We start from the raw sequence: 12,717 nt of genomic DNA on the forward strand, positions 1-12,717 counted from the left end.
TCTCTACCTCCACACCACACATTCTCCATTCCCAAAAGTCCCTAACTTCAAGCATCCATATTCTGAAGAACAAAGTACATGCCTTATCAGTTCTATAATTTCAAAGTCCATATATTGAGTTTGCTTATGAGAGCTATCTTTACAGTTAGGCCTCAGAGTAAAAATGTAATTATACTTTTCATGTGTGCCCAGACTGCCTAAACTATCTAAAACTGGGGCTGTGCTTTATACATTGATAGTGGAGTGGCAAATTAGCTCAATCTTTCTGGAGAACAACCTGGCAATATGTAATAGAAGCTATAAAATCGTACCTGCCCTTTAACTTGTTAATCTGACTTTGGGGAAAATGCCCCAAGGAAACAACCCAAAATTAATTTGTTAAAAAATGTTCAATTTTCCAATAATGAAAAAAATATTGTTGACTCAAATGGTCAAGAATAAAAGAGTTACAATCTAAATGTGTTACATCACCATACAATAGAACCATCAAAAATAAACACTAAGTAAATTCATTTTATATCATTAAAATGTAAGTTAAAAAGCAAATACATTGCCAAGTACATATATGATTATAAATGAGTCTAAAGAGATATAAATGAGATTTTAAGGCTAATGAGTTCTTTCCTGTAAGTTTATCTAACTTCATAACATAAACAGAAACAAAGGTAGACAAAGTAATCATGTACTAATGTCCAAAAAAGACTGAACCATTGAGTTAAAAACAGTTAACAATTAGTGGTCTCTTAAGTCTCAGCAATTTCCAAGCAATACAAATTTATAAATATGCATAAGTATTTACATATACTATATATGCATACGAATATGTAAGATACAGCAAAAGTCTTTATTTACATAACCATAAATTGTACTTTTCTCATTAATTAACCTTCATTTATATTATTTATTCCAATTCATTCCTTTACAAACAGACCTCCTTTTTTTTGGCTATGAAAAACCTTAAAAAGAGAGCTAAGATTTTTTATACAGAATGCAAACTGTTTAGCAGCTTTTAAACTCAAGCATCTTCACCCTCTTTATAGTAGTTCCCCTATACTGCCTTCAGATGGAGCAGACACATTTAAGACCCATCCCTAACCCACTGGTTTTACTGCCTGGAAGATGGGTGTGTTACAACCAAGGTATGTGAGTCATGGAAAACACAGGGCTCAGCAAAGTGCTGATTATGCTTGTGTTGCTACACGTCCTTAACCTGTCTCCTTAGGACCTTACCAGGCTACCTCCTTTTCTTTTTCAGGCAGACACACCCATGACCTGCTTTTACAAGTGGGCACTGGTGGCTCAACCCTGGGACTGGTTCCTACGTTGGCAGGGAATGCCTAAGAAGCTTCTTGACTGGAGCACAGTTTGCACTGAAATGCCAAAGAACTTTTATCCCAATATCCGAAGTTTGTTACTCAAATGGTGACATACTTCTTTCAGTTTCTATAAACTGACTGATCTCTGATCTGACCTGGACTATTCCTTATTTTTTCCTTTTTTTTGAGACGGAGTTTCGCTCTCGTTACTCAGGCTGGAGTGCAATGGCGCAATCTCGGCTCACCGCACCTCCGCCTCCTGGGTTCAGGCAATTCTCCTGCCTCAGTCTCCTGAGTAGCTGGGATTACAGGCACACGCCACCATGCCCAGCTAATTTTTTGTATTTTTAGTAGAGACGGGGTTTCACCATGTTGACCAGGATGGTCTCGATCTCTTGACCTCGTGATCCACCCGCCTCGGCCTCCCAAAGTGCTGGGATTACAGGCTTGAGCCACCGCGCCCGGCCTTATTTTTTCCTTTTGTGTCCTCTTTTCATATAACTCCCATCAAACTTCAATATTTCTGTATCCCTGATTTCTGCTGCTACCAGTTCCACCCAGTTACCAACTCTTACCTTCCAGTGCTATGGATGCTACAATTTCATGCTGCTCACAGTGGCTCTCCCTGGCCTGGTCTACTCCTGATTACCAGCTGTCTTATACTCTCAGCCTTGCCTCATTTCCCAGACCTGGCTTCTTCTCAGTCATCTAGACTCAGTCTCAGGGATTCAGTACAGGGAAAACACACACACACACACACACACACACACACACACACACACGGGGCCAGAGGGATCTCAGCAGGTGAAAGAAAGCAAGCAAGCAAAATATACTTTGCAAATATTTCCAAATTATAAAACAAATTTACTTTATTAGGCTGAAAATATCATTTTAAAAACAAATCAACACCTTAGAAAACCCACACTCATTAATTAAGTAAACCAGCTGAGATCAGAAATAGTAACTTAAATGTTCTGCTGATCATAGCTAGGCACTTGCTGATCTACAAACTTTAACAAACACAGGCGTGTGTGTGTGTGTGTGTGTGTGTGTGTATGTATGTGTTTGAGTGCATCACTAGCTTAGATCACATATAGATCCTAAATGCAAAGTATCATAATTCCAAAAAGAAAGAATCACATAAAAGTCAACAGAGTAAACAATGGTGCTAAAAATATTTAATTCATAGAGCTATATTTAACCTAATTTCAAAGCCATTTGACTTATTAATGTGAAAATTACTGGGGCTAAATAAGATTAATAAATAGCCACTTTGGGAGGCCGAGGTGGGTGGATCACGAAGTCAAGAGATCGAGACCATCCTGATCAACATGGTGAAACCCCGTCTCTACTAAAAATACAAAAAATTAGCTGGGCACGGTGGTGCGTGCCTGTAATCCCAGCTACTCAGGAGGCTGAGGCAGGAGAATTGCCTGAACCCAGGAGGCGGAGGTTGCGGTGAGCCGAGATCGCGCCATTGCACTCCAGTCTGGGTAACAAGAGCGAAACTCCGTCTCAAAAAAAAAAAAAAGATAAATAAATAGCATATTTCTTTCATTAAATAGTATCAGATACTCCTATCCTAATCCCTAATGATGGCTCCTGTGAGTCAGTGATAACTGGCCTGAATTTCAAATAGGCACAAACTCTAAATAGGAAATACAAATGCTTTTAAAATGAAAGCTGTACATAAATAAAATAATTGTACCTCAGCTACAAATGATTACCCTTTACGATACACACAAGTGTTTCTCTCTCAGGAGACTAGCTTTGATTCCTCTTAATATTGTTCTATGTCTTACATATATGCATGTATCAGTAGGTGATTATTTATGCTACCAAAGTTAGAGCCTAGTTATTTTAAGAAAGTCATTTGTGTAAAACTCATACTTCAAAATCCTTTGGAATGCTAAAATAAGGTAGCACTGTGGAAAAAACCAAGTTACTATGCAATATTTTCCATCACACTGAAAGGCAAGATTTAGCTGTCTTAAGCCAAATTCCACTTAATACATCAAATAACTACACAAAAGTTGTTTCCATTAGTCCTTGTTCATTACTTAACAGCTACATCTTTCAGTATGGAGTATTCCTTGTGCACCTATTTCCACAGGGAGACCTCTACCAAGTCACTTCTTTTTATATTAAGGTAACAGTTTTATAATTCACTTAACAACAGTTAAGTTATAATTCATTTAACACATTATTTAATGTCAGCTGCGGTCCTGAGCTCCAGAGGCTTGCCTAAATCTTGGATAAAACAGTTATGGAAAGGATTTAAGGAGAGTAATTATCTAAATAATAATATTTCAAAGAACACTAATTTCAACCACAGCAAAAATCAAACTTATCACTAAGCACATAATAAGGAGAGTTGCTGATATGTCAACATGCTCAACCATTCTTATTTTTTTTTTATTTTTATTTTTATTTTTTGAGATGCAGTCTCACTCTGTCACTCAGGTTGGAGTATAATGGCACAATCTCGGCTCACTGCAACCTCCCGCCTCCTGGGTTCAAGCAAGTCTCCTGCCTCAGCCTCTTAAGTAGCTGGGATTACAGGCATGTGCCACCACGCCCAGCTAATTTCATTATTTTAGGAGAGATAGGGTTTCATCATGTTGGCCAGGCTGGTGACAAACTCCTGATCTCAAGTGATCTCCCCACCTAGGCCTCCCAAAGTGCTGGGATTACAGGCTGAGCCACCATGCCTGGCCATACTCAACCGCTTTAGAGTCTGATAGAAGTGCAAGTTAATGCCTCAGCCCTCTAACTTAAGAAGTATTGCTTTTGTTCACTTTACCTTCTACTTTCAAGGTTAAGGCTACCTGTAAGGTTTGGAAGAGAGAGAACTTTTTGAAATGTTAACAAATACCAATTTACTAATTAATCAGACTTCTCTAATACTTCTGAACTTTTCATCTCTCAAAGGCTTTACTTAATTTTCCTATCATTTAGTCTACTATAAGGCACAGAGTGAAAGAGTGGAGATGAGCAGAGGAAGGGAATGAGACTAAATACAGTACACGTGTCAAATCCACGCGTGGATGCTCTAGACATTAGATTCGAGTGACCTGGCGCTCTACACAAGATACCATACCTCAAGTATATTATCTATTTTTCATTATTGTGGGAAGACATTTGACTTAATTAACCAGTCTAGATGGTTCTGTTTTTTCCCATCCCTGCCCCTCTCCAAGATGAAAAAGGTTACTAAAACCACTGACTTTTCCTCATCTATCACTATTACTCTGTTTGAGCTCTGACATTTTCTTAGCCTAAAAAATTTTTAAACAGCTTAATTTTAGAGGCTGAAGGTAGGAAGAAGTCATTCTGAGCTATTAATTAAGTAGAAGCAAAGACAAAAACGTGCATTTCCAACTGATTTTTTTTTCTTTAGGTTCTGGGGTACATGTGCAGATCATGCAGGATTGTTACACAGGTACATACATGGCAATGTGGTTTGCTTCCTCCATTCCCCCCGTCACCTGTATCTGGCATTTCTCCCATGTTATCCCTCCTCAATCTCCCCACCCCCAACTCTCCCTCCCCTAGACCCCCCAACACACCCCAGTGTGTGATGCTCCCCTCCCTATGTCCATCTGTTCTCATTGTTCAACATACGCCTATGAGTGAGAACAATCGGTGTTTGATTTTCTGTTCTTGTGTCAGTTTGCTGAGAATGATGATTTCCAGATTCATCCATGTCCCCACAAAGGACACAAACTCATTGGTTTTTATGGCCACCTAGTATCCCATGGTGCCACAATTTCCTTGTCCAGTCTATCATCGATGGGCATTTGTGTTGGTTCCAAGTGTTTGCTATTGTAAAAAGTACTACTGTGAACATACGTGGGCATGTGGCTTTATAATAGAATGATTTATAATCCTTAGAATATACCCAGTAATGGGATTGCTGGGTCAAATGGAATTTCTATTTCTAGGTCCTTGAGGAATCGCCACACTGTCTCCCAAAAAGATTGAACTAATTTACACTCCCACCAACAGTGTAAAACTGTTCCTATTTCTCCATAGCCTCTCCAGCATCTGTTATCTCCAGATTTTTTAATGATCACCATCCTAACTGGCATGAGATGGTACCTCAAGGTGCTTTTGATTTGCCTTTCTCTAATGACCAGTGATGATGAGCATTGTTTCATGTTTGTTAGCCTCATATATGTTTTTTTGAAAAGTACCTGTTCATATCCTTTGCCCACTTTTGAATGAGTTTGTTTGTTCTTTTCTCGTAACTCCGTTTAAATTCTTTGTAGATTTTGAATATTAGCCCTTTGTCAGATGGGTAGATTGCAAAAAATTTTTTCCCATTCTGTTGGTTGCCAGTTCACTCTAATGATTGTTTCTTTTGCTGTACAGAAGCTCTGGAGTTTAATTAGATCCCATTTGTCTATTTTGGCTTTTGTTGCCAATGCTTTTGGTGTTTTAGTCATGAAGTCCTTGCCTATGCCTATGTCCTGAATGGTTTTGCCAAGGTTTTCTTCTAGGGTTTTTATGGTGTTAGGTCTTATGTTTAAGTCTTTAATCCATCTGGATTAATTTTAGTGTAAGGTGTCAGGAAGGGGTCCAGTTTCTTCTTTCTGCATATGGCTAGCCAGTTTTCCCAATACCATTTATTAAACAGGGAATCCTTTCCCCATTGCTTGTTTTTGTGAAGTCTGTCAAAGATCAGATGGTTGTAGATGTGTGGTGTTGCCTCCGAGGTCTCTGTTCTGTTACATTGGTCTATATCTCTGTTTTGGTACCAGTACCATGCTGTTTTGATTACTGTAGCCTTGTAATATAGTTTAAGTCAAGTAGTGTGATGCCTCCCGCTTTGTTCTTTTTGCTTAGGATTGTCTTGGCTATGCAGACTCTTTTTTGGTTCCTTATGAAGTTTAAGGTGATATTTCTAGTTCTGTGAAGAAGGTCATTGGTAGCTTGATGGGGTAGCATAGAATGTATAAATTACTTTGGGCAGTATGGCCATTGTCATGATATTGATTCTTCCTAGCCATGAGCATGGAATGTTTTTCCATCTGTTTGTGCCCTCTCTTATTTCCTTGAGCAGTGGTTTGTAGTTCTCCTTGAAGAGGCTCTTTACACCCTTTGTTAGTTTTATTTTATTCTCTTTGTAGCAATTGTGAATGGCAGTTCACTCTTGATTTGGCTCTCTGTTAGTCTGTTATTGGTGTATAGGAATGCTTGTGATTTTTGCACATTAATTTTGTATCCTGAGACTTTGCTGAAGTTGCTTATCAATTTGAGATTTGGGGCTGAGACAATGTGGTTTTCTAATTATACAATCATGTTGTCTGCAAAGAGAGACAATTTGACTTCCTCCTTTCCAAACTGAATACCCTTTATTTCTTTTTCTTGCCTGATTGCTCTGGCTAAAACTTCCAATATATATTGAATATGAGTGGTCAGAGAGGACATCCTTGTCTAGTGCCAGATTTCAAAGAGAATGATTCAGGTTTTTGCCTATTCAGTATGATATTGGCTCTGGGTTTGTCATAAATAGCTTTTATTATTTTGAGATACGTTCCATCAACACCTAGTTTATTGAGAGTTTTTAGCATAAAGAGCTGTTGAATTTTGTCAAAGGCCTTCTATGCATCTATTGAGATAATCACGTGGTTTTTGTCTTTGGTTCTGTTTATGTGGTAAATTATGTTTACACACTTGCATATGTTGAACCAGCCTTGCATCCCCAGGATGAAGCCTACTTGATAGTGATGGATATGCTTTTTGATGTGCTGTTGAAATTGTTTTGCCAGTATTTTATTGAAGATTTTTGCATCTATGTTCATCATGGATTTTGGCCTGAAGTTTTCTTTTTTGGTTGAGTCTCTGCCGGGTTTTGGCATTAGGATGATGTGATCTCATAAAATGATTTGGGAAGGATTCTTTTGGTATTGTTTGGAATAGTTTCAGAAGGAGTGGTACCAGCTCCTCTTTGTATGTCTCATAGAATTCGGCTATGAACCCATCTGGACCTGGACTTTTTTTAGTTGGTAGGCTATTAATTGCTGCCTCAATTTCAGCCCTTGTTATTGGTCTATTCAGGGTTTCAACTTCTTCCTGGTTTAGGCTTGGGAGGATGCAAGTGTCCACGAATTTATCCATTTCTTCCAGGTTTAATGGTTTACATACATAGAGTTGTTTGTAGTAATCTCTGATGGTAGTTTGTATTTCTGTGAAATCGGTGGTAATATCACCTTTATTGTTTTTTATGGCATCTATTTGATTCTTCTCTCTTCTCTTACTAATCTGGCTAGAAGTCTGTCTATTTTGCTGATCTTTTCAAAAATCAGCTACTGGATTTATTGATTTTTCAAAGGTTTTTTTGTGGCTCTATCTCCTTCAGTTCTCCTCTGATCTTAGTTATTTCTTGTCTTCTGCTAGCTTTTGAGTGTTTTTGATCTTGCTCCTCTAGCTCTTTCAAATTTTGATGATAGGGTGTTGATTTTAGATCTTTCCTCACTTCTCATGTGGGCATTATAGCTATAAATTTCCCTCTAGACACTACTTTAAATGTGTCCCAGAGATTCTGGTATATTGTATCTTTGTTCTCTTTGGTTTTGAAGAACAACTTTATTTCTGCCTTCATTTCATTGTTTATCCAGTCGACATTCAGGACCTAGTTGTTCAGTTTCCACGAAGTTGTGCAGTTCTGAGTTAGTTTCTTAATCCTGAGTTCTAATTTGATTGCACTGTGGTCTGAGAGACTGTTTCTTATGATTTCTGTTCTTTTGCATTTGCCGAGGAGTGATTTACTTCCAATTATGTGATCAATTTTAGAGTAGGTGCAATGTGGTGCCGAGAAGAATGTATATTCTGTGGATTTGGGGTGGAGAGTTCTGTAAATGTCTATTAGGTTTGCTTGGTCCAGATCTGAGTTCAAGTCCTGGATATCCTTGTTAATTTTCTGTCTCTTTGATTTAATATTGACAGTGGAGTGTTAAAGTCTTCCACTATTATTGTGTGGGACCGTAAGTCTCTTTGTAGGCTGTTAGGTGCTCTATGTATCTGGGTGCTCCTGTATTGGGTGCCTATATACTTAGGATCATTAGCTCTGCTTGTTGCATTGATCCTTTTACCATTATGTAATGCCCTTCTTTGTCTCTTTTGGTCTTTGTTGGTTTAAAGTCCATTTTATCAGAGACTAAGATTGCAACTCTTACTTTTTTTGTTCTCCATTTGCTTGGTAAATCTTCCTCCATCCCTTTATTTTGAGCATATGTGTGTCCTTGCATGGGTTTCCTGAATACAGCACAACAATGGGTCTTGACTTTTTATCCAATTTGCTAGTCTGTGTCTTTTGATTGGGGCATTTAGACCATTTACATTTAAGGTTAATATTGTTATGTGTGAATTTGATCCTGCCATTTTGATGCTAGCTGGTTGTTCTGCCCATTAGTTGATGCAGTTTCTTCGCTGTGTTGATGGTCTTTACCATTTGGTATGTTTTTTCAGTGGCTGGTATTGGTTGTTCCTTTCTGTGTTTAGTGCTTCTTTCAGGACCTCTTGTAAGGCAGGTCTGGTGGTGACAAAATCTCTGAGCAATTGTTTGTTCATAAAGGATTTTATTTCTCCTTTGCTTCTGAAGCTTAGTTTGGCTGGATATGAAATTCTAGGTTGAAAGTTCTTTTCTTTAAGGATGTTGCATATTGGCCCCCACTCTCTTCTGCCTGTAGGGTTTCTGCTGAGAGATCTGCTGTGAGTCTGATGGGCTTCCTGTGGGTAACCCGACCTTTCTCTCTGGCTGCCCTTAGCATTTTTTCCTTCATTTCAACACTGGTGAATCTGACAATTATGTGCCTTGGGGTTGCTCTTCTTGAGGAATACCTTTGTGGTGTTCTCTGTATTTCCTGGACTTGATGTTGGCCTGCCTTGCTAGATTGGGGAAGTTCTCCTGGATAAATGTCCTGAAGAGTGTTTTCCAGCTTGGATTCATTCTCTCTGTCACATTCAGGTATACCTATCAAATGTAGACTATATCTTTTCACATAATCCCATAGTTCTTGGAGGCTTTGTTCATTTCTTTTCACTCTTTTTTCTCTAATCTTGCCTTCTCATTTTATTTCATTGAGTTGATCTTCAATCTCTCATATCCTTTCTTCTACTTGGTTGACTCGGCCATTGAAACTTGTGTATGCTTTGCGAAGTTCTCGTGCTGTGTTTCTCAGCTCCGTCAAATCATTTATATTCTTCTCTAAGCTGTTTATTCTAGTTAGCACTTCGTCTAACCTTTTTTCAAGGGTCTTAGTTTCTTTGCATTGGGTTAAAACATGTTCTTTTAGCTCAGAGAAGTTTGTTGTTACCAACTTCTGAAGCCTGCTTTTGTCAATTCATCAGACTCATTCTACATCCAGCTTTGATCCCTTCCTGATGAGGTGTTGTGATCCCTTGGAGGAGAAGCATTCTGGTTTTGGGTGTTTTCATTATTTTTGCATTGGTTTCTTCCCATCTTTGTGGATTTATCTACCTGTGGTCTTTGTAGTTAGTGACTTCTGGATGGGGTCTCTGAGTGGATGTCCTTTTTGTTGATGTTGAAGCTATTTCTTTCTGTTTTTTAGTTTTCCTTCTAACAGTCAGGCCCATCTGCTGCAGGACTGCTAGAGGTCCACTCAAGACCCTGCTTGCCTGGGGATCACCTGCTGGGGCTGCAAAAAAGTAAAGGTTGCTGCTGGTTTCGTCTCCTGTTATCTTCATCACAGAAGGGTATCCACAAGATGTCAGCCTGAGCTCTCCTTTATGATGTGTCTCTTTGGATATACAGGGGACAGGAAGCTGCTTGAGGAGACAGTCTGTCCCTTATAGGAGCTTAAGTGCTGAACTGGGAGCTCAATTGTTCCATTCAGGGCTGCTAGGCAGGTACATTTAAGTCTGCTGCAGTGGAACTCATAAGTGCCTCTTTTCCCAGGTGCTCTGTCCTGGGAAAGTGGGGCTTTATTTATAAGTTCCTGACATGCTGTTGTCTTTTTTCAGAGATGCCCTGCCCAGCAAGGAGGTAGTCTAGTCACAGTCTGCTAGCAGAGGTGTTGCTGAGCTGCCATGGGCTCTGCCCAGCTGCTGTGTAAACTTCCTTGTGGTTTTGTTTACAGAGGTACAATTAGAACTGTCTCAGTAATGGTGGTCTGCCTCAGTAATGGCGGACTGCCTCAGTAATGGTGGACTGCCTTAGGAATGGCGGATTGCCTCAGTAATGGCAGACTGCCTCGGTAATGGCGGACTGCCTCGGTAACAGCAGACTGCCTCAGTAGTGGTGGACTGCCTTGGTAATGGTGGGCGCCCTTCCCCGCACTGAGCTGGACCATCCTGGGTCAGGCTGCACTTGCTGGGAAACTCTCAATCCAGAGCGTTTCAGATTGCTGGTCTTGGCGGGGGTGGGACCCACTGAGCCAGATCACCTGGCTCCCTGTTTCAGCCCCCTCTTTTTCAATTGAATGGGCAGCTCTGTCTCCCACGCATTCCAGGTGCCAGTTGAAATGGTCACCCATATTTGTGTGAGTTCTTGTGTGGAAACCCGCAGTACCAGCTGAAACAGCTGTGCTGGAAATTCGTGACACTTCTCAGCCTGGGAATCTCCTGGTCTGTAGGCAGTAAAAACTCATTTGGAAATGCGATGATCACTCACCCTCTGTGTTGCTCTTGCTGGGAACTGCACTCCAGAGCTGTTCCTATTCGGCCATCTTGGATCCTCTCCAGTCGATCTTTTTAACCCACCTCCTCTGTTCTTCTAGCTCTAAGAGCAGACACCATTTAGAATTCAATGCTTGAAAGGAGTAGATGAGAATGAATAGAGCAAGGTCCATGAAGCTTCAGAAAGTACAACTGTGCCATCAAATATAACTAGTGTAGAGAATTTAACGCACATGGCAGTCTAGTTGAATAGTTTATTGCCTGGTGGACTAATGCTTCTTACTATTTCTGTCCTCTCTTCCATTCAGAAAAAAAACAAAGACACAAAGGCAAGAGATAAAAACAATAGTCTACTAGATTATAAACTGCTCGTATAGACTATTATAAAAGTTAAACACATATATGCACTCTTCCCGATCATTTAATGCAAGTCCAAAGATCTTGCTGGTGATAAATTATACAATTAATTATTTGATTAATTGTGTAATTATATTAATTGTTTAACTGTTTTTAAATTGTGTATGTAGAAAGCTGTTAATTATACAATTAAATGATTAATTGTATAATTACCATATTAATTATTAAATTGTTTTTAAATTACTGTATGTTGAAAGCTGTTTCCTAAGTTGCCTAGTTTTTTAAACTTGTATTTCATACTGACTGCCTTTCAGTTCAATATTTTATTGAACATCTACTATATGTCACACTGTTCTGGGCAATGGGGATGTAAGTTACAAATGGCCTCTGATCTTGAGTCGCTTGTAATGAGTTTGTGAAGAAGATATTGTATATGTAATTTTAATAAAAGGTGGTTGAATTACACATGGTGGCACCTATCTATAGTCCCAGCTACTTGGCAGACTGAGGGAGCAGAATCTCTTGAGCTAGGAGTTCAAGGCTGTAGTGAGCTGTAATTGCACCTGTGAATAGCCACTGCACTCCAGTGCAACAGAGCGAGACTCTGTCTCTAAAAATGTAAGTAACTAAATTAAAGGCTGGTTGGTGTAACAGTGATAGAATACTCAGGTTAATGCTGGAACATGGAGTGGAAGCATGAAAGAGGGCAGGGAAGGTTTCCTAGAGCAAATGATGCCTCAAATGAGGCCTGTAGAAGGTCAGACATTTAACCAGTGGGAGAAATATTTCAGGCAAAAAGAAGAACGAGTGCCTAAGGCACAGAGGACTGAAACAGCATGATGGACACTGCCCAGGAGAGGGGAGGCTAGGAACCCCAGGCAACTTTGCATTTTTGGAGATTAAATGAGAAGCAGAGAGTAACAGAAGTCAGGATATAACAAATTCTGTGCGACATCCTGGCCTGTAGGTGGCCAGATGCCACTGAAAGGTTCAACTAGAGGAATGAACCAGACAGATCTGGGTTTGAGATTCATCACTCTGGCAACTTATGGCACAGGATGGCATCTCAGAAGGTGAGAAGTCAGGGGCTACTTTCTATAGCCCAGACTCTTCAGTGTCACTATCAGGAATGCAACCATTCCTGAAAGTCTACTCAAGAATGATTCTGGGGGTGCCATGAGATCAGTGGACCCGGAAACAGTTTGGAACCTCAATTGGATCATTTAAGGTCTGGGCCATTTAAGGTCTCTCCCCTGGCAACACCCCTGAATCACAGATTGCTTGGATAATGGCTGCTTGTATACTAGCTGCGTCTGACAAGATCTAAGGTTTAAGTGGGCAAGCAGATCTCCTCCCTCATCAATGTTTGCTTTTTAACTCAAGCTCTGGAATAGAAGCTATT

At 39.8% G+C, this 12,717-nt stretch overlaps 1 protein-coding gene across 4 annotated transcripts in view; it reads right to left on the bottom strand.

The window, feature by feature from the left end:
• Positions 1-12,717, bottom strand: part of FHIP1A (FHF complex subunit HOOK interacting protein 1A) — a 282,110-nt gene that overhangs the window by 93,839 nt on the left and 175,554 nt on the right. Inside the window, exon 1 of one of the 4 annotated variants that reach the window (XM_064383816.1) lies at positions 10,954-11,057. The exons of the other annotated variants lie outside the window; for them this stretch is intronic. The gene's annotated coding sequence lies outside the window, so the exon portion shown is untranslated. Of the gene's footprint in view, positions 1-10,953; positions 11,058-12,717 lie in introns of those variants that run through there. 4 annotated transcript variants of the gene reach the window in all.

Source organism: Aotus nancymaae, unplaced genomic scaffold (genome assembly GCF_030222135.1).
Source record: "Aotus nancymaae isolate 86718 unplaced genomic scaffold, 86718_ANA_hifiasm-v0.15.2.pri h1tg000033l, whole genome shotgun sequence".
In the NCBI taxonomy this organism is placed as follows: Eukaryota; Metazoa; Chordata; class Mammalia; order Primates; family Aotidae; genus Aotus; species Aotus nancymaae.